Genomic DNA, 22,420 nt, shown 5'->3' on the forward strand with positions numbered 1-22,420 from the left:
TGCACAGAAAATGACCAGGCTGTGTCTACTACAACAACAATTCTGTTACAGTCAGGCTAGTGACAAATCTCTTGGATATTTTGAAGAATTCGTCAACGGTTTGGTTACATATAAATTCAATAGGCCTCCTAATTGACAACCAGTTATCATAGACCCTGCACTGCTCATACAAACACAAGCAATTTATAATATCTGCAGACAAACCAATTCACATTATGTAGCGAAATCTAATTCATTGAAAATTCACTGGTGCACAGTCACTCGAGCATCATCTTAAATAACCACAAGACTTCCACCAAGTCCCCAAACCCTCTAAACTTGTCATACAAGCGCTTATAATTCCATGCAGACCCTTTCATCTGAAACGTCATCCCAACCACACAATGCCTCTGAACTCCATTCTTGTCCCAACTATAAACTCAAACAACTCGAATTTAAAGAGTCTCATTGTCTCAAAACAAATTTACCTCCTCACCCACACACCCAAACTGCACCTATATTCTCTGACCAAAGCACTAGATAAACCAGTCAATACCTTATGAACCTCGCTCCAACACATGGTAGCACCCCTGCAATTTTTGCTGTACTGCACTCATCTAAGTTGCACAAACAGCAGACCTTAAGGCCTTCTATCAAAACAACACAGCTCTGAACAATCATTATCCTTAGCAGAACAGAGGCATATGAGTGAGCCCAATCAAGATATCTGGCTACGGTTTGTAAGTATCTACCCATGGTTGCGAAACATAATATTGATATTTGCAACTTTATTGTTGACAAACATTGTCATATATTAAGGTAGCCTGAAACATGGTCTGATGATAGATTGTAATGTTTAATAACCTCATCCTTCTGGGCTTCAAAATAATTTATAAAAAGGGGGGGAAGCGAGATGGGGTTGCTTTTGACTTAGTATGACGCTCTTGCATGCATGGAAAAACCCACTCCAGCCTTCTCCCTATTTGAGTGGATGTTTGCAAAATGCACCAGAGAAAACCTGAGGATGTCTGCTTAAAACCCAGGTGTTCCATATTCACTTTCTCAAACTCCTATTTTTTGGTTTTATTGAAAGCCAATGACTTCAGAAAATATATTTCTGTGACATAGTAATATTATGTTTTTTCATCCGTCAATAAAGCAAGACCTCCAACAACTTGTTAATTCAGTATTTCAGGCAAAATGGAATCAGTAAGAATCTTGAAATCCACTTGGGCATTACATTGCTCAAAGGCTAACTCAGTTTACTGAAGATAGCCAGGGCGTGTCCTAACTGCAGTCCTCCCTTTGTGGCCCTCCCTAATGCAGAATAGCTAAGCCTATCGTAAATACAGTGTTGTGATTATCAGGAGCAAAGCATATCTGTTCTTAAAGGTGATACTGCATAGCCCTCAGTAGTAAATAGAGATACACAAATAATTTAGTTTTTTTTGGCATCACCAACTAAGAAGCCCCTGCAAGATAGGCGGACTGACCTATCTGATCCTTAACTAGGATTTCCGGCAACTGCTCCTTGAGTGTCTTTTTCACTTTGTCACAGTGTTATACACCTGAAGTGTACTACTGCTTCTTGTGCTGATTTAGTGACCCAGGAGTAATCTCTGCGCATGAAGGACATACTTGTCCAGCCTGTTTGTCAAACACACTTTTCGAAGATGGTCGTTTTAGAGGTGAACATGATCTGAGGATGGAGACAATAAGTATTACAGAGCTGGGAATTTGTAGCTCTCTCACGAGTAGCCCACTATAGCTGTGTCATTGAAGCCAGGGAAGAACAAGACTCATGGATAATTGGAGGTGGCAATCATGTTAAACAAGCATTTGCAATGCAATAGGTCTTGCATTTACGCGAGTTTAAGCTATTGGCATTGTAAATGACAATGCCTTCTATTTCTGTTTTGAAAACGAAAACAAAATAAAAGACATTGTTGTTTGTTTGTTTTTATTTATTATGTTTTGGAACTCCAAAGAAGTCCACATAAAACAAAAGAAAAATAAACATGTACATAATACAAGATACTCAAGAAAAATACAACCAATCACTTGACAACATTTTTAACTAATACTATGTGCTCAATCAACACTATTAAAAGAGACCTTCTAATAGATATTTAAAAAACATTTAAAGAAATTAAAAATGTTAAAACAAAACATTGCATTAGGAGGATTATATAAAGCTCTCAAGAAGGATTTGGCAGTGAGAATATTCAAATTCAAACAAATTTGTCTAAACCTCTTACGGCGAAATAAGCGAAGTGCGGAACATACAAAAAGAACATGAATAAAATCTTGGGTAGACAGATTGCAAAGATTACAGGTTGCAGGACAACCGTACCACTTAGCCATAAGCTTATTAAGGGGGAGTAGATCCTGCCTTAAAAGTAGCCAGAAACGCCTTATACCATGCGGTATATTCCAGGCGACAAAGGGGTGCATGCGTTTTAATACGCATGTATCAATAAGGGGGGATACATTTTTCTTAGTAAGTATGAATTCCCTATCCAGCTTAAAGCTGAGATCCCACGAGGCCTGTTTCAAAAGAGGTTTTAGCTGAGCGGCGGATAGGGTGAAAAGAGTGCTCTCCTTCAATTGTAAAAGTTCAACAGCTTTCCTAAAGTTCTTTACAAGAGAGGAGAACTCCCTAAAAATACCCAACAATTCCAACTTCATTAGGTGTCTCAGAGTACCCACATCCCCTCAGAGTACCCACATCCCCTCTGGCCAAGCTGGTTACCCAACGCACCAACCCTGCCAACCCTTGCACCCAACTACTGCGGATGCCAAACTCAAGTCTTAGAGATGCCACTGAGCAAGAAGTATTAGTAGAGGCTAAAAACCTTAAGACTTTTCCTTCTACAACATGTAAAAAGCCCCATTGCAACTATTTCGATTCCGTACAGGAGGGAAGACGGTATTTTAGCCCTGATGAGGAAAGTGTCTTCTCCCAGTGGCAGAATATATACATTTAAACTTTTACCCTGAGACAAGGCCTTACGAGCGTTGTTATCAATGTGGGCCTTGTCACTTAGGTTGTCAGACATTGTTATTTGCAATGTCAATAGCTCAAACTTGCGTGAAAGCGAGACCTATTGCCTTGCAAATGAGTGTTGATAGTCTGCCTTGCATCTTTTTCCTTAATTTGTCCTTCCCTTGACCTCCATATCTGTAAAGATATGCATATGCATAGATATATCTTGGGTTTTTCTGGCATCTTCATTGTTAGATGTCAGTGCTTTTTCTACATTCTCAGCTCTGATTTAAACCATATAAGGGTCCCCATTGACAAGCCATGGGGATCTACTTAACCCTTTGCTTCTGCTGTGCACCTTACATGGGGAAGAGACTTTTCCAGTGTCCAATTTTCTAACCTCGCAAACTTGAGATAAGAGTCATAATTCACACTTTATTAATGCAGCTTTTGATTTAGGAAAAATCACCCGTGTGTACCTCCAGTTGTCAATTTCTATAGCGGCAGTAGGAAGTGTTCACATTGTGGTGTTTACTACTTCCCCAATTAGCAAGACTTTGTGGCTTATTAGGCACCTCCGTGACAGTCGGGAGGTGCCTTGCCGTGACTCTAGCAGACCGGGTGTTTAAACTTCAATCACTTTGGAGCGGGAGGGCCAGGTTGACGGAACATTGAAGTTCAGCCTTGCGAGATGTCCAGCGCCTGCCTAACCCACTGGGGAACTACTTGCAAGATCTCATCAGGGTGAGCACGGCACCCACTTGGGTAATTATTTCATCAAAAGGACCACAAGTACCAGCATGTCAGGAGGCATACGCCCATAGGTGCGGGACTTGCAATGTATAATTAGCTCCTTTTGAATTGCTGTATGCTGATCCTTACGCTGCCCGTGAACAAGAGCACAGGAGTGCTTGAAATGCGTTGAGCTTTTGAATGACATGAAGGGGGAGACTGTCCTTTCGCAGAGCTGTTTTCCGCAAATTAAAGGTGATCAACTTCCCACGGTGTGGCGCCTCCTCTTTTGAGCCAAACTTGTTGTGTTGGATATATTGTATATATACATATATATCTGTGTATATATATCATTTTTTCTCATACCAATGCAGCCCACATATAGGAGGCTAAACAATTCAATAATAAATAACTGCTTTTGTAAACCCACAATAAATGTATAGACCACAGGAGGGCAAGTATCACTTGAATTCTTTTTAATGAGTAAAACTCATGAAATTGCAAAAGAGCCGGCATTGTTAGCCTACAGGCTGCATGGTAAACCAATAGCATAGAAAATTAAAGCAATTTCACAGAAAACTGGCACCGTGCCTTTAAGGCAGCCATGACCCCTAGCTTTCCATCATGCCTCAAGGGTTACAGTTAGGCCAGTTGTTCTTTCCCGATCCTTCAGTCAGGACCCTGGAATCACAGCTCTGTTTTTTTGTCGAATGTATCTAAAATTCTTTTGGTTTCCTATCTTTCACTCGACGTCTTTTTCACTTTAGAGTAAGGTTTAACCAGTTTTTTGGCAGAAAGTGATTTATTTTCTGTCTAAATGCCTTCACTTTTTGATCCTTGCCCTTCCTGTGGCAAAAAGAAGGCCAGGTCAGACACACATTCTGTGTGCATACTATGTCTCCCTGACTCTCACTCTCCAGAGACCTGTTTACATTGTAAGAAGCTGTCCAGGAGAACTCTCAAGGACCGAGAGAGAATTTGTGTATATGGTCTCTCTGAAAGAGGTAGGTCTTCTGTGAGACAGAAGAAATGGAGAAATAGTTTTGACGTTGAGAAGTAGAATACTGATCTGTTCACCGTCGGCGTCTGGATCGGCGTCCAACTTACCAGCGGCGAAGAAGCAGACGTCGTTGTCGAAGTCTTCTGCAGTGCATAAGCAACATTCAACTCCAAGACCGAAGACGGCAGCTTCAACGCCGAGTCAGGTAAAAGTTCCTCCGTTGACGTCCACGTCGAGAGACAGGTCTCCATCAGCGTTGGCTAAACGTTCAGCGTTGAGACAGGACGCTGCGTCTCCGCATGTTCTTGAGCGGTTGACGTCGAGGCACAACTCTCCGTCAAGATCTTTGCAGAGATCATCGACGTCGAGGCACAAGACGCCATTGCCGACGTCAAAGCAGAGGACTCCGTTGGCTTCCTCTCTGAGAAGGTTGACGTCGAGACACCAGACTTCGGCGCAGAGGCGTTCAATGTCGAGGCAAAGGTCTCTGCCGTCAGCACAGAGAAGATCGACGTTGAGACAGAAAATGCCGTTGACAACATCAAGAAGACTTTCGCCGTCATGGCAGAGGTCTCTGTCGGCGTCGAGACGATGACATTTGACGTTGTGGCGATGACATTTGACGTCGAGACAAAGGACTCTGTTGGCGTCACAACCCAGGCGTTGGATGTCGAGGCACAAATCGGCACACACAGAGAGTTCGATGTTGAGTCATCGGAATCGAACAGGCTCAGGTTCTGGGAGTTTTTCACCGTCTCCACCGCAGACGTCGAGACCAGTTTCTTCCTCAAGATCACTGGTGGTCATTTCGACGTTGTATAGCCAGACGTCTTCACCTGTACGACCCAGTCCCACTGAGGATCCTGCTAACACGGAGAAACAAAGATCTCCATCTGCACAAAACCCACGTTCTTCTGAGGCTGCTGTGCCGGAAAAAATGCGAAGATCTCAATCTGTACACCTCTCTCCCAGATGGTTGTTACCCCTGAGTCATTGGCAAAAAGATGACTCTGTACAGTCAAGAGGCGTTCAGGACTATTCCAGCCCTCTGCACAGATTGCCACTAACACGACTAGCGCAAGCGGCAGATCTTTTTCCTGCTACTGCATCGAGGGGTAGGGATCGCACACATACTCCTGCTCATTCTTCAAGAAGGAGGTCTAGATCTCGAGAAAAAAGAAGACACAGATCTCCAACACGTTCACCCTCTTCCACCTACTCCTCGAAGAGGGACTACTCCTCGACTCTGACAGACAGCCTACCGTTGAGTGTCTCTCCGGTGATTGACGTAGTCACTTTTCAGGATGTTTTTATCCATAGGGGCAAGCATACTAAACATCGCTATGCCCACTCGGCAGAGTTCATCATCGGTCATCTTCGAAACTCTGCATCAGAAATCGGCAGCCAAGCCATTGTTGCCTTTGGTTCCAGGTCTACTCCAGCATGTGATGGACATTTTTCCTACACCGGCGACCATCAAGTCAGCCCCAGCGAGAATCCTAAAGAAATACAGGCTTCCTAAAGAAGACCCTTTGCTTCTCAGATCTGACCCTGCCCCAGATTCCGTTATTGCAGCGGCTAAGAAGACTCATGCGGTAGCCTCCTCATCTACAGTGCTACTGGATAAGGAGAGTAAAGCACAAGATTTGGTGGGGTACAAAGGTCTGTCGCGCATCAGCCTCCATAATGAAGGTTTCCAGCGTTTAGGCTCTGTTGGTGCGCTACGACAGATCTTTGTGGGACTCTCTCCAAAGGTTCACAGAAAAATTGCCAAGGGAAGACCGCAGAGATTTCGAGGAAATCTTTCAAGAAGGCAGTTTGAGTTTGGTAGCAAATCAAGTAATCACCGCAGCAGCTGATGGAGCTACGCTTTCTGCACACTCATATGCGCATGGAATCAGCGCCAGGAGATCATCCTGGCTCCGTCTCTCTGCCCTTAAACCAGAGGCGCAATCATGAATCCTCAATCATCCTTTTTCAGGCACAACTTTGTTTGGCACTCCATACTGATGAGGAGATGGCAAGAATGAAGTTGGAACCTGACACTTTGAAGGCTGTGGGGCTTGAAAAAAAGAAAGAGTTCCAACGGCGTTACAGGCCCTATGATTGGTGACCCTTCCATCAGAGGGTTCAAACCCCTCAATGGCAGAGGCAACAACAGCAGCAGGGTCAGTCGAAATCCCACTACCAGGGCTGTCGTACTCCCAGAGGAAAAGGAACTCCTTGTCAGTCCTCTACCTTGACAAAAACACCAGCGAAACAATTAATGTCCGCTTCCCCTATCGCAGTTTCCCACCCCAGTGGGGGGGAAGTATTGCCAATCATCTGGAAGAGAGGTGTGGTATCACAAAAGACCAATGGGTGTTGACTACACTGCAGAATGGGTACTCTTTACGTTTCCGACATCAACCTCCATCGATCCCGCCAGTGAACACAGCATGCCACCAGATGAAGAATACTGCAACAGGAAGTATCTATCCTTCTGCGCAAGTCTGCCATCGAGAAGGTCCCTATAACACAACAGGGTCAAGGAGTATATTCAAGATATTTTTCTGGTGAAAAATGAAGGTCAGAAATCAGAATTCAGACCTATTCTAGACCTTCGGACACTCAACAAGTACATCAAAAAAGAAAAGTTTCGCATGTTGGCTCTTTATCATGTATATCCACATCTGCAACTGGGAGATTGGATATGTTCGCTGGATCTGCAAGATGCATATTTTCATTTCCCGATCAGTTCTCCTCACAGAAAGTTCCTACGTTTTCTGGTGTGATCGTCCCATTATCAGTTCAAAGTGCTGCCCTTTCTGGTTGAAGTCAGCTACCCGAGTGTTCACAAAGTGCATGGCAGTAATGGCAGCTGCTCTACGATACAAGGGCATATTTGTGTACCCCAACTGGCTACTAAAAGGTCCTCCCCCCTCCTCGAGCGTGAAGTCATTTCCAGCAGTATCTACACCTTTGTGAGCAACTGGGGTCTACATATCAAATTCGAAAAGTCAACTCTGCAACCCACTCAAAGAATTCATTATCTGGGTGCCACAGTAGACTCCGCAGTAGGAAAAGTGTTTCCTTCTGAGGAGAGACAGTTCTTTATCACACTGAAAGGCAAACAGATTTTAAGTACCATTGGTCCGTCAGATTGCATTGCTTCTAGGATTAATGGCATCCTGCATTTTTCTCGTCCCCAATGCCAGGCTGAAAATGCATCCTTTACAGCAGGACCTGGAGGACAAATGGGATCAGAGAACGGCTAGATGGGACGATATGATGCAAATGTCAGAAGCATCAATCCCATGGTGGATGCGGCAGGAGAATCTTCTGGTAGGGGTCCCATTTCATCAGGCACCTCCTTCCCAATCATATGATCACGGATGCCTCCCTGCAATTGTGGGTAGCTCACATGGGGTCACTCCAGACTCAGGGTCAATGGACAACCAAAGAACAGTTGTACCACCTCAATATGCTGAAGTTGAGGGCTGCTCATCTGGCTCTCAAAGCTTTTCTCCCTTCTATTCAGTCCAATTCCATTCTAGTACAAACGGACAATACGACCACCATGTACTACCTGAACAAACAGGGGGGTACTCGGTCGAGGACTCTGTCTCTGGAAGCTCAGGCCCTCTGGCATTGGCTCATGGCAAGGAATTTAACGATAACAGCAATACACCTACCGGGAGAGCAGAATTCACAGCGGACGCTCTAAGTCAGTACTTTAAGGACCAGCCGGACTGGGTTCTAAATGACAGTCGTCAAAGAAATCCTCCAAGAATGGGGTCGTCCAAGCACCGACCTGTTCGCAGACGACACAAACAGAAAATGCAGAGACTTCACCTCGAGGTACTACCGACCAGGGTCGGAAGGGAATGCCCTTTTGATCAGCTGGTCAGCGGCATTTGTGTATGCTTTTCCACATCTTCCACTCATTCCGAAGGTGGTGACCAAACTCTCGCACTCAGACACAAGGATGATCCTGATTGCTCCAGACTGGCCCAGACAATAGTGGTACCCGGACCTTCGGAATGCCCACACAGGAGACTGCTGGGCAGACCGGACCTGATGTCCAAGATAAATGGGAGCATTCACCACTCCATCCTTCCGTCTCTGAGCTTGGAAGCATGGCTCCTGAGATCCTCCTGTATGGTCATTTAGGACTTCTCAAGACTGCATGACCATCTTGAAAGAAGCTAGAAGACCCTCCACAAGACACTTCTATGCTGGTAAATGGAAACGTTTTTATTTAGTTAGTTTTTTGTGTTTTATAGAGCGCAAGCTTGACCCGTTAGGGTATCGGGGTGCTTTACAGAGTCATAGAGTTGTACAAGAGGCATGGAATCACGAGAGTATACCATAAATTGGGAGGGGGGTGCTGAGTACAAGAGTGATACAAAGTACTGTTTATATTACAGTTGCTGAAGACAGGCCCCAGGTTTCTTGGTGGGGTGAAAGGTCATCAGAGGGAGGCAATAGTCTCTGTGGCGGTTGAAGGTAAGGGTTTAGACGAGGAATTTACCCATAAGGAAGGATTTGCTCTCCTTTTTTAAACGTTCAAGAGAGAGGATTCTTCTGATGGCTGGTGGGAGGGAGTTCCATATTCTTGGCGCAGCCCCAGCGAACGCCCGATTATACTTTTTTTTCGAAAGCGTGCAGGCTGGAGTAGGATGTCTCTGGCGGACCGTGAGTTTCTGATTCCTCCAGATACCACAAGTTTCTGTGCAAGATATGCAGGGGAGTTTAAATATAAGGCCTTTTGTGTGATGCATGCCAGCTTAAGCTGTATTCTGGCCTAGTTCAGCACTTTCAGGTGTGGAGAAATGTGATCAGATTTCCTTGTGCCGGTAAGTAGTCTGGCGGCCGCATTGAGTCGGGCTTTTAAAGGTGCTAGGGAGATCTTGGGTAAAGCAGAGAGGGTGGAACAGCCATATTCCAGTCTAGAAATGACTAGTGCTTGGACTGCCAGTTTTAGGTCGGGAGCTTCAAGGAAGGGTTTCAGTTTCCATAGATTGCTCAGGTGGAATCTGGCAGATTTGGCCATCGAGTTGATGTGTTCCCGCATGTTCAAGTCGCAATCCAAGGTTATTCCCAGTGATTTGGCCGAGTCTACAATTTAAGGCTCTGATTGCCTTAATCCATATCTGAATATCAGGGTCGGTTTTTGGAGGGGTAATTAGAAGAAATTCTGTTTTCTTTGCGTTAAGTTTGAGTTTATTGGAGGAGGGCCATTGGACGGTCAGCTTCAGGGCCTCATTCAGGGAGAGAATCTCCTTGAAAGATGAGATTTTGATGTAGATCTGAGTGTCGTCAGCGTACATAAGGTAGGAGATATTTGCGGTGCGAAGGACTTCGGCAAGCGGTTCTAAATAAAGTTTGATTCTTGAGGGACTCCAACTGTGATCAAAGAGGGAGCGGACAGGTTGCCGTTAATTAGGAATCTCTGACATCGGTTTTGGAGGAAGGATCTAAACCATTCTAGGACCGAGCCATCTAATCCCATCCTGAGTTTGAGGCATTCGAGTAGCTTCCCATGGTTGACCGTGTCGAAGGCCGAAGATAGATCTAGGAGGATTAGGAGACACGTTTTGCCTTGGTCAAGGGCTTGGAGGGCATCATCGACGATGTGGAGCATGGTGGTTTCAGTGCTGTGTCCCGGTCTGAATCCAGATTGGAAGTCATCGAGTAGGTGGAAGTTGTTGATGTGATGACTTAGCTGCAGTTGCACACACTTCTCCAGCACTTTAGCTAAGAGAGGGATGTTGGAAATAGATCTTAAGTTGTCAGGGGAGACTGGATCCAGTGACGGCTTTTTCAGAATGGGGAGGATTTGGCCCGCTTTCAGAGAGTCAGGAATTGATCCCTGCCGGAGAGAGGTGTTAATTATTGCAGTCCAGCTAGGAATAATGGATTGGGCTGTGGCAGCTAGGCCGTTAGAGGGGAGCGGGTCTTTGAAGTGGTTGTTCGGGTTTAAGGTAGATAGGATTTTGGAGACGGAGTCTTCGTCGTAGAATGAGCAAATCAAACACTCACCCCCAGTCAACTGATCTGGTTTAATCCATCACCATTCTTTAGCTCACTCCACCACCCCAGTTCAGACATATGCAAATCAGTCTGACCCTGTGCCTCATGGGAACAGTCCAGCCCGAACTTCCTGTCTTCCCTGGACCGGAAACAAGTATCCTGGGACCGGTTTCGGATTTATAATCCTCATCAGCCAGGCTATCTTGAATCCAGTGGCAGAGTGAGCAAGGGACCCACGTCTTGGGCATACCCTGCCAACTTAGGGCGAACAAAACGATCCCATGAGGCACAGGGTCAAGACAGATTTGCATATGGCCATGTCTGAACTGGGGTGGTGTGGTGAGCAAAATAAGGATGGATTAAACCCAGATCTGTGACTGGGGGTGAATGTTTTGTCATTGTGCAACATTCCGTCCATCAATTGTTGTTTTTGCATTTGATTCTTAGGTGAAGCCTGTTGGGGCGGCGTGGAGGCAGGTCGGGGGGATAGAGAGTATGCCTTGGAACTAAGTTCGTTACCTAAGGCTTTGATTTTGTCCGCAAAAAACAAGGAGAATTCCTCCGAAGAAATTAGAGACTTGGGGTTTACTTTCGATGTTTTGGCCAGTTTGTTGGTTTGGTGTTTGACCAGTTCAAAGAGTTCGCGGGGTCTGTTCTGGACGTTCCCCAGTTCCGATCTGAAGAATTATTTTTTTGAGTTGAGGATGTTCCTGTTGTATGTGTTTCTGGCCTGGCGGAGAAGTTTTAGGTGAGCGGCAGAGGGGCGCTGTCTCTAGATTCTTTCGGATTGCCGGAGGTATCTCCTCTCATTGTTGAGGGATCCAGTGAAACTGAGGTTTATATCTTTGATTTGAGTTATTTTGAATTTTAGTGGGGCTAGGTCATCCAGAATGTTCGACATAGTTGCAGAATAGTGATAGTTGAGGTCACTGACCGTTGTGACATGCGAGGGGGGGAGGTCAGATTTGCCGAGCCTCGAGTTCTTTGTGGTCCAGGTTCTTGGTGTCTCTGACCCAGCGTTTAGGAAACACCGGCTGTGGTGCCCTTGTCTTGTGGGTGCCAGGTAGTAGGAAGGCAATGGCTTGGTGGTCAGACTAGTCACAGGGGTCTATAGAGATGAGCTTGACGGTTGCTCCCTTAGACATGATCTAGTCAAGAGTGGCCCCTTTCGAGTGAGTTGGCAGTGAACAAGATTGGGTCAGGGCTTGATCGGCCAGGAGGTCTTTAATAGCGTTGACATGAGGATCCTTGGGATCATTCCAGTGCAGGTTTAAATCGCCAAGGAAAATGTCTTTAGCATTGGAGGAACTCTTTGCTGTGAGAATTTCCATGAGGTGGTCAGTGAAGGAGGCGTTCATGCCTGGGGGTGGTAAAAAATGTGCAGGTTGTACAGTTGGGTGGAGTTACTGCAAAGAGAGGGTGAGGTATTCACAGGAGTCGATGGTATCCGCCAGAAGTTCCTTGACAAGAAGGTTAGAGCGATAGATGCAGGCGATGCCACCACCTTTCTTGCTATGTTGTCTGTCTAGCCTAGCAATGTTATAGTTGGGAGGGACTAAGAGGTCTAGGCATGGGGATGAGGAATTGTTTAGCCATGATTCTGTTAGAATTGCTAAGTCAAAAATTTTGTTCAGGATGAGAGCAGCATCATCGGCGGCATTCTTTACTGCCGATCGGCAGTTAATTAAGAGACCAGTCAGGGAGGGGTCGGAGGGAGTGTCGGGGCAGACAGGTGTACAGGCGCTAGATTGCTTCTGATCACACTTCTGTTACAGTGGGTAGCTGATCTGCAGGTGTTGATAGCGACCATGCAGATGGAATGTTCTGCACTCATGTCTGATAGGCAAGAGGTAACTGGGGCTGCCTTGTAGTCCTGGAGAATGGCAAGGATTTCCTTTTCAGTGAGGTCTAGTGGATATGGTGTGGCGAGGGAAGGGTTGTAGGATAGGACGAGTGCTAGGGTTTCCTCCTCCGATAGGTGGCAAGGGTGCTTACGAGGGCAAAGGTGCCTCAAGGATGGAGGTAGTGGGTTTTTGGGGAGCTCTGTGATAGGAAGGGATGTGGAGTTCAGCCGGGGCTTGAGGCTAGCGAAGGAGAGTTTGTCGAGGTGAAGGAGGTTCGTTAGATCCAGAATGGAGAAATGGATGCTCTCAATTATTTCGGTGGCTCTGGAGTGCAGAGTCTCTATATCCATATAAGGGGGGGATGCTCTATATGGGCTAGGAGGGTTAGGATGGACTGTGTTAGGGACAATAGAGTGGTGGTTTGTGGGCTAGCAGGGCTAGCTAGACCTGCATCATAAGTCACTGGAGGCGTACCGGTCTCAGAGTCCGAGTGGGGAGCTAGACGGGACGGGTCGATTGTGTTCGCAAGGCCGGTAGATGAGCTAGAGGGGTTAGGATGAGTTGTGTTAGAAACCTCAGACACAGTATGGGGATATGGTGGGGAGGAGACCAATGGTCTCTGGGCTGTAGTGTTAGCAGGGCTGGGAGACTAACTGGAGGGGTTAGGAGGAACTGTGTTGGAGACCCTTAGAGAGGTGGTTTGTGGGAGGTTAGTCATGCTAGGCAGGCAGGTCGCAGGATCGTCAAGGCGGGTGTTGGTCGCCCGGCCAGTGTCATGCACATGGTTTCTGAGGAGGGTAAAAAGGTCCACAAATTTATTGAGGTTTTTGGTTGAGGCTTGGATCAATACAATGCCGCTTTTGTAGAGGGTGATGGTGAGGTCAGCTCGCAGGGTTGTGGAGGGCGCTATTGTGAGCTTAGTGGGGTAAGGAATGTTCCTGGTTGTGCGTACATAGAGGAGGTGCTCAAAGGTATTGTGCCAAGATGGGGTTCTTCTGGAGTAGAAAACGAGGTCGTTGATGACTGTGCCGTTGTATGCACTGAAATGCAGGTCAGAGATCAGTGTCTCCGGGTGAGGTGCTTGAAAGTTTTTGTAGCGGTTTTGGAGAGGTTAGGGGGTAAACCAGGGTGTATGAGTTTACCCCAGTAGCAGTCAGGCCAGCACCTACCATGTTTGCTACGATTGGGCACTGTAGGGGAGACATGGGTCAGTAAGCATCAGATTTCCTTATGTCCGTGATCATTAGGATAGTAACCTTTTAGGAAATAAGAAATTGGCCAGGTCGTAAGTGAGAAGAAATTCCTAGAGCTTTTCCAAAGTTCAACAAATCTTTTATTGATTGCTATAGCAGGTCAGTGCCACTTCAAGATGGCCGCCACCTGAACGAGCATGGCTCAGGGTGCAGCTGTGGGCCCTTGTTTGTTTTGATGGTACAGTCCTCTTTCTGTTGCCATTGTCTGATCGAGCCTGGCTGGGGTGCAGCTGTGGACCCTTGTTTGTTTTTATAGTTCAGTCCTCTTTCTATAGCCATTGCCAGGTGCTGCCATTTTCGTGGGTAAAAGGCCCGAGGCAGTATGGAGGGGCAGTTCTCTGTACAAAATGACTGGGGCAATAAAGCTGTTGTGCCATAGACCGACAACTGCAAGGTATCGCTAAAAATTCCGATACCGGACCCACCCCTGTAGTCTGGATATCGCTATGTCCCTGCTGATGCACACTGCTCACTCGGTGCGTGCCAAATCGTGGGAGGCTTCTCATCTGTTGATGCTCCTGAGGAATAAATCCTCAGGACAGGTCCACCGCTTCGCAGCCTTTGGCATCCCTGCTGGCTCGAGTGCTATCGCCGTGAGAGCACTGCATCGGGGGCGAGGCAGCAAACAGCTCCCTAGGGCTTAGGCTCGTGCTGTGTGTGAGCGTCACTGGAAGGGAACCTGCCTGTGTGTACAGCCCAAGTCTGCTAGTTCCCCTGGTCACAGGTTCGGGGGGTCGAGATGTAGGACACAGCCTCGCAGCTCCTTGGCATCCGTGCAGCCCCGAGCGCGATCTTTATGACAGTGTGCGACACGGCAGACAGCTCCCCAGGGCCTTGGCTAGCGCCAGGCGCGCCCATCGCCAGAAAGAGAAGCTCGCCTGTTGGCCAGCGCAACTTCGCCAGTTCCCAGCAAGTCACAGGCTCAGGGGCCCAAGACGATGAGTGGCCTGCAGCGGGGTCAGTGGGGGGGTGTGGGACCGGACTCACCGAAGTCACCAGGTCCAGACGAACATCCTCGGTCAGTTCCCCAGCAACCCAGCCTTCAGTCTATGCCAGCTGGATTCGGGGAGCAACACTCTGCTGGGGCTCCGTTCGTCAGCCGCAGCGAGGTGTCCGACAGACTGAACAAACGACCAGCTTTTCTGACAATCCTAGTTGAGGTAAGAGGGGTCCACAAATGCTGGTCTGTGCGGTGCTGCGGGGGCCAAGCTTGCACTGTATTGCTGTATGATGGCGTTGGAGGGCAGCGGGGCAAAGGAGAGCGATGGATGGCCGGGTTGTACAGGGATATTAACCGATAGGTGATCCCTAAACCAGGAGCTTAGTGGAGGAGCTCTCGTCCGGTGGCCAGCTTGCCACAGCATGGTGTGTGCAACATAATTGTAATCCTACTAAAGCTCAGGAAGAAGTGATTTTGCCATACCTGCTTTATTTAGCTACGGCAGGCCTAAAGTTATCTTCCATATAGACATAGGTCTTCAAACTGTGGGGCGCGCCGCCCTGGGGGGGGCGCAGCATCCCTCCAGGGGGGGCGCGCACTTCACCTTCTATTGTTCCTTTCAGGCTCCAGTCGCCAGTCGTGCATCTCAGCCCGGGCTGCTGCAGCTGCTGGGGGCTCGGCTGAGTGTCTGGAGTCAAGGTCTTTAAAGGCCAGAGGCGGAAAGATTTCAGAGGTGTTGGGGAGTGGGAGGGGGGCTAATTCTTCCAGTGATAGGAAGAGTGGAGATTCAGGGGCTCTTAAGAAGGGATGAAAAACAACAAAGCCTCATTAAAGCGTAAATGGTCTTTTAAGACCTGCGAAGTACTCGGTGCGGCTGGCAGCTCCAAAACTGTCTATTACTTAATTACCCTTTATTTCTGCGTTGGATTGTTCTGGAATTTCTGGGAAGCATCAAAAGTTTCACCACCCAGTGTCAAACAGTTCTACTCGTAAAAACAGTACCTCGCATGTGTGGGGAGTGTGCCATAATGGGCAATAACAGGCCAAAAGTGAGACTGTGTGGAGTTACTATGCAATTTAGATGGGAGTCACCTGCCTACATTTTGGAATATCCCGGTTCTGTGCTATAGGCCCATCCACACACACTGAGTACCCTTTTTAATCAGGAGAAGTATGAGATCACTGGATGGTGCTACTTTTGCCTTTTACTGAACGTGTGGGTGTTTTCTGGCACAGGAAGTAAGAAATTATGATTTTTCGTTTATATTTTGACATTTGGAAGACATTTTGGGATGTATACAAGTCATATCGCCCTGGATTCCTGTGTCTCTACTTTTTAGCAATGTCTGGCGTTGGTAAGTTTCACTGGATGCAGGTCGACCCTGAACATAAATACTGCAGAACTGGTAACTCCCCATTAAAAACATTGCCTTGTTTCTAATGTGTGGCTCTATGCTCAAGCCCAAATAATATCCATGCATGCCTGGTACCCCACACTCAGAAAACTAATTTCAATACAGCTGTGGTTCAAGCCTTGGCAGGGATATCTTCCTGGAGGAGAAAATCTACAGGGAATGACCATGTTTTGGGAGAAAAATTCCTGAAATCTGACAAATGTCATTTTCGAGAAGTTGTCCTGGCCACCCAATCAGGGAAAGGGAGGTCTGGCAACAAGCAACAAAATCTGTAGATGTGGAAAATATATGGTTGTTGTATGTGTCCATATAGTCCTTGAGCAGGAAGTTCATGTTCACTGGGCTGGTGTGGCCTAAATGGCGAAAAACAATCAGGTGGTTGGCAACTAGGCCCCCAGGATAAAGGGACTGCCTCAGAGATATCTCAGAATGGGTGGTGGCTGAGGAGCTACAAACGAAACAAACCAGGGGACAAGATAAGGTAGAAGGCTATTTGAGAGCATGGGCAGCTAAGTTGACAGCATTGAGAGACACCCCCCCACACCCCAACACCCTACCGCCCTAGGCAAGGGGCTAGCTTGAGATGTGTGGAGGTGAATACTATGCACTGCTTTTTAAATTTATTTTGAATTTATTTTATGCGTTTTTATATAGCGCGGACTTTACCTGAAGGTGTCAGAGAGCTTCACAATAGGAACAGCAATGATACATGAGGAGAAAATTACAAGTGAACACATTACAAAAGCAAACGTTAAGTTACATGAGGCAAAAGTGACAAATGAGAGCAAACAAAATACAAGAAAAAGGTTTCAAACTGTGGGGCGCAGCATCCCTCCAGGGGGGGGGGGGGAGCGCACTTCACCTTCTATTGTTGCTTTCAGGTGCCAGTCGTGCATCTTAGCCCGGGCTGCTGCAGCTCCAGCTGCTGGGGGCTCGGCTGAGAGTGTCTGGAGTCACAGGTCTTTAAAGGCCAGAGGCGCGACAATTTTGGAGGGAGTGGGGAGGGGCTAATTCTTCCAGTGATAGAAAGAGTGGAGATTCAGGGGCTCTAAGAAGGGGTGGAAAACAGTAAAGCCACATAATCATGCATTTTTAACTGTGTCAGAAAGCATGTTTTGTGGAACTTCTTTTTCTGATATCTTGTTTAGGGGCAAGGATGTGGCACAACAGCCAAAGCTGATGACTGTAGAGCTGGGAAACCAGGCTCAATTCTTGATGTCTGCTCAACATCCTGTGATTCTGGGCAAATCACTAAATCTACCTGTACTTACAAAAATTGAATGTGTGCTTGTGTAATGTATAAGATGCTCCTGTAAAGTGCTCCAATACCTTTGGGTCATGTTCGCATTACATAAAAATGAAAAAATAATATTACAACATTTTGTGAGCACTCCCGTTTCCAGGCATTGCTCAAGACTGGAAGTGGAGCACAACCTACGGATGGCAGAAGCAAGAATCCATCCACACATTGTCTCTGTTGAGAAAAACATGCACTCCCACACCTGTGTTTTGGGAGTGTTTTTGCTAATCTATCCTACATTTTGTGTTTTATGTGAAAAATAAAGCACCAAGGAAATTTCTTGTGCTAATTGTTTTCTTTTCATTTGAAGTTTAGAATAAGCACACGCACTACAAAAACTTAAGTTTACTAAACACTCTTACTTTATTTAATATTATTTGCCCTATAAAACCTGGGTTGTGCAGGAGGGAATGGCCATCAATGATGCAGAGTACCAGCTTCCAGAACTTTTTTATCAGGCAGTGGTGGCGGTGGGGGGGCTCGACGTGTAAAAAGGTTTAGATGGGGGGGCTCGGCCGACAAAAGTTTGAAGACCTTGTCGTGTATTTCTATAGGTTCTGAATCGATCCCCCTATTCCTGACCCTATTCTGGTTAAACTAACTATCAAGTTAACTAACAGTCAGCCCATGAGGCAAGAAATCCCCCATGATGCAGATACCGTTATCTGACGCAGTCACACTACGGCACAGGAACGTGTTATCTGATTAGGTCATAACGCTTGAGATCTAATTAGACAAGCGACATTCCTCCAGCCCCTGATAAGGCATACGACGTTCTCATAACAAATCAAACCTATGACAACCTGGAAAATCCGTGCGGCCATTGTTTTGATTTCACAGAGAACTTTTGCAAAAGAATGTGCTAACGAGCAAGTCGTATGACATCTTTATTGACGTACCTATGTCCATCCTTACGTCAATCTCGGCACCTTTAAGGTATAAATATTGCCGACCTTGCCCTATGCAAACACACGCGTGGTGACAAGACGGAGCAGCCACACTTGCCGAAGCCGAGAGCAGAAGCAGACCCCGCTGGCAGCAGCCCCGCCTTCCTGACGCGCTGAGAGACGCGCTGCTATCTCAAGCCGAGAGACCCAGCACCGGCGCTTCTGGGCAGCCCTCGCAGGCAGCCTGGAATATCGAGAGCAGAGAAAGAGATACCATTCCTCATTCATCCTAAATTCCAGGTACAGAACTGAATAACCCCTCACAGAGAATTCTTTAGTTATTCACTTGGCAAAAACAAACTTAACTTAAACTGTAACTTTCTATTCCCGCCCACGCATTAGACTTAGGTCAGGTACACGGGGTAGGCGTATTTAGAAACACCAGTTGAGTACGTTTAGTCAAATGTATATGTGTATGTAAATATATTTTAATCATTTTAAACATCATATGGCTCAGAAACCATATCAATGTTTTTACAGTATTATTTTATACTATTGCTTTTAATGTATGCACTTTACTTAACTATAAGTATTGCAATAATATCGATCCATTTCTCATGTATGAGAAAAGAGACTGATCAATAAATAACACCTTTTTATTGAACACGCCCGTCTCTTCCTTTTCTCTACAAATCTGATGAGACTAAGAATGCACGTACTGACTGAGTAAAATAATTGCCTTGTGCTCACACGACTCTTGAGATTGACTCTTGATTAGGGGAGAGCAAAGTTGTCATGTTCTATGGTTGTCAGAAACTAAATCCCTTCTTGTCTAATCAGGGGAGTTAATTCCTTCCTTGAACATTCGAGAAAGTTTCTAGCGAACTCTGAGCTTAGCTGGCAAACCCAAAAATTAAGTCTAGCATCGACAGTAGTAGACCTAGTTAACGTCTGGCCTAGGCCTTTACTGCTGTAGGTACTATTCCAATGCGCAGAGCCTATTGGGAAAATAGGAGCTACACTACATGGCGCCCAACGTGTTTGGAAAGGGCGATAAAACTAACGTAAGACATTTAGAGTAACTCAGTCGTGCTTTCGCACTCAGACCCCTTTTCCCAAATACTCCAAAGACGTCTGGAGTGGGTGAAAGGTTATATCCTCCAAAACCTCGCAGGAGGGAACTCCTATGTATGGTTCTTGGTCAAGTCAACGTTGAAGGATAAAACAGTTCCGAAATATTGTGCATCTTATCTTTGTTCCATAAGAAACCTGATCTGCAAATAAACATAATACCATCCTGTCAGTAAAATGGGAGACAGTGATGAAGAAAGAGAAGCAGTTAGATTAGCAACTGAACTCGCAGATGCTGATACTACCATGCAAGCAGCAGACGCGGATATAATACTCATTCCGGTCATTAAAAGGAGATCTATAACCTTAAAACTTATAGAAAATGGACTGACACCTAGAGGTGGCACAGTCATATTCGTAATCGAGGCACACGAATATCGGCAGACAGAGGTATACTATTCATGGATACATTTTCCAGCAGCAAATGCTGTAACAAAGTACTTCCACTATTACAAAGTAGAGGAACCTCCTGAAACGTACACTCCTTTCGAGGAGGTGGAAGTACCACTCAAATTCCAAGAGCATTTGCTCTTATTTGATGGCGCCCTAAAACATAACAATCACATTACAAGGCTCGGTCCTTTAGGAAGACCAGGAGCAACGTGGCCGGTCTTAGCCGGATACACACCACATCCAGACATCGAAAGAATGCCTGCAGCAGAGCTGTTAATACAGCTAAAACAACTACTAAAAATTCACAGACAATTAGTTCAGTATGTAATGCGGACTTCAACAATTCAGCCAGCGATTAAACTTCCACAGCTGACCCCTCACCAGGGGAACACAAATAAAATTACACCACAGAACATCCAATCCTGCCTAGGTAAAGTTCCAGCTAAACGGGAACAGATACCATTCTGGTTGGCACAGAAAATTACCCAAATAGAGGCGGTGTTTCCTGACACCACCCCATTAGAAAAACACAGGATTCTGACTATATGTCTCCCAATGGGAATCGCACCACACATTGAGGACTGTGACACTTGGGGTACAGTCTTTGCTTCCATCTACACAAAAACGCACGGTGTTCCATCCATTTCGGTAATACCAGATGTGCTAAAACAAATTCAAGATGAATACGGTCCAGAACCTGCTTTAACTCTTGGTATGAAATTACTAAAAGACTTCAAGCAGGTCTCGGCTATATTACTAGCCAACATAAAAGGTGAAGCAGCAAACGTGGCGATCCGCCAGAGGTTAAAAGAGACAGATATAGCAGACCAACCAGCTGAAATTGCCAGAATCATAGAAAAATCCTATGAAGAACTAGGCAGAGATAGTCTAGGTGGAATACCAGTAAAACCGCAACTGACTACAAGTCCAGAAAAAACATTTTTTAATAATAATTCACCAAAAAAGAACTGGGATGGAAACAAACAATCCAATCCTAAAGAAAAGAAATTCCAGTCCAGAGGAAGGTCTCCTAGGCGAAGAGAGAAATCTCCAAACCAAAGACAGAGGTCACCGCAGAGTGACCCCTCTGGGAATAGATATAACCTTAGAAATAGGGATAATATTAAAAAACCTGATAGATATCAAGACATTGATACACGTCCCTCTCAATCTTTTCAGACTTCCTCGCAGAAATCGGAAAGAAGAGGACGATCAGAAGAGCACGCCAAGTCCAAAGACAAGGAACCTGCTCAACTAAAAAAGAAATTACAATTTCCAAAAAAGAAGGTAGCCAGTATCAAGGTAGTTAACAATGCCGAGAATACTGAGGACACAACTGAAAAACGGAGAGTGGGCTCAGACAATGCTAGACAGCGCAGCAGAGGTGAGCATAGCTCGCAAAGTCCTTATGAATCATCTGGAGACAGTGGACACGAATGAATACCTTCAAGTGGAAACTGCAGACACCAGAGTTAGCAAGCCCCACAAGATATACGAGATAACATTACGTATAGAGGGAGATAAGACTAGGAAAATAAGGGGACTATTTTGGGATAACCTCTCCAAGGGCTATGACATCCTTCTAGCTGAAAAAGACTGGCCACCAGAGTTTGTCAGGGAGTGCCCTCATGGCGAAGAAGTAATTATGCCTGCCTTCTCGAATCAAATCCCGATTCATAAAAAATACACACTTGCTAGAAAGTGGGCAGTGGCCTTAGCACCTGCTTTATATAAAAATCATGTAGGATGGGATGAGGATTCTCCTCCTCACAAAATCCAGTTAAAATCACAACCAACTGCACAAAGGCAGTACCCAATTAAGCAAGAAGCTAAAAAACAAGTAAATGAAATACTAGATCAGCTAGAATACCAGGGGGTGATTGAAACTTGCACCTCACAAATGAACAATCCTTTGTTTCCGGTCTCCAAACCAGACAATTTGTACCGTCTAGTTTTGGATTACCGACACCTTAACACATGTTGCAAAACCTTTGCAGTGCAAAACTCACACAGTGCTGCACTAATGAATAACATAGTGCGCAAAAAATACAAAACTACCTTGGACATTTCCAATGGATTCTTTTGTCAAAACATAGCACCAGAGAGCAGATCTTTAACTGCATTCTCAGTAAATGGCACTCAAAAACAATTCTGTCGGTTAGCCCAGGGGTACAAGAACAGCCCAGGGGTATTCTCAGCGAGAGTAACAGAATTACTACAACTATATGATGATGAAGCATTATCTTATGTCGATGACATTTACTTAACAGATGATGACTTGGATACTCACTTGAAAAGAGTGAACACCATAATACTTGGGTTCGCTGCAGAGGGTTACAAATTCAACTTCAAAAAATCCAGAATTGCCCATCTAAAAGTTCTATACGAAGGATATGAATTATCAAGTATAGCCTGGTTGACAATTTTTGGAGAACTAGAAGAATTAAAAAATCTAAAATATGAAAAGACGTATCCTCTGCCAATCGACATTTTGCCTCTACGACATTACGCCTGTGTAATCTATACAGACGGACATGCTCAACCC

The 22,420-nt window shown here is 45.8% G+C and overlaps 1 protein-coding gene across 6 annotated transcripts in view; it reads left to right on the forward strand.

Moving 5' to 3' along the window:
- SS18 (SS18 subunit of BAF chromatin remodeling complex) overlaps nucleotides 1-22,420 on the forward strand; it is a 390,130-nt gene that overhangs the window by 11,859 nt on the left and 355,851 nt on the right. Inside the window, exon 1 of one of the 6 annotated variants that reach the window (XM_078687404.1) lies at nucleotides 14,097-14,969. The exons of 4 other annotated variants lie outside the window; for them this stretch is intronic. The gene's annotated coding sequence lies outside the window, so the exon portion shown is untranslated. Of the gene's footprint in view, nucleotides 1-14,096; nucleotides 14,970-22,420 lie in introns of those variants that run through there. One more of the 6 variants, XM_078687402.1, reaches the window with a different exon arrangement.

Source organism: Lissotriton helveticus, chromosome 4_1 (assembly GCF_964261635.1).
Source record: "Lissotriton helveticus chromosome 4_1, aLisHel1.1, whole genome shotgun sequence".
NCBI classification, from domain to species: Eukaryota; Metazoa; Chordata; class Amphibia; order Caudata; family Salamandridae; genus Lissotriton; species Lissotriton helveticus.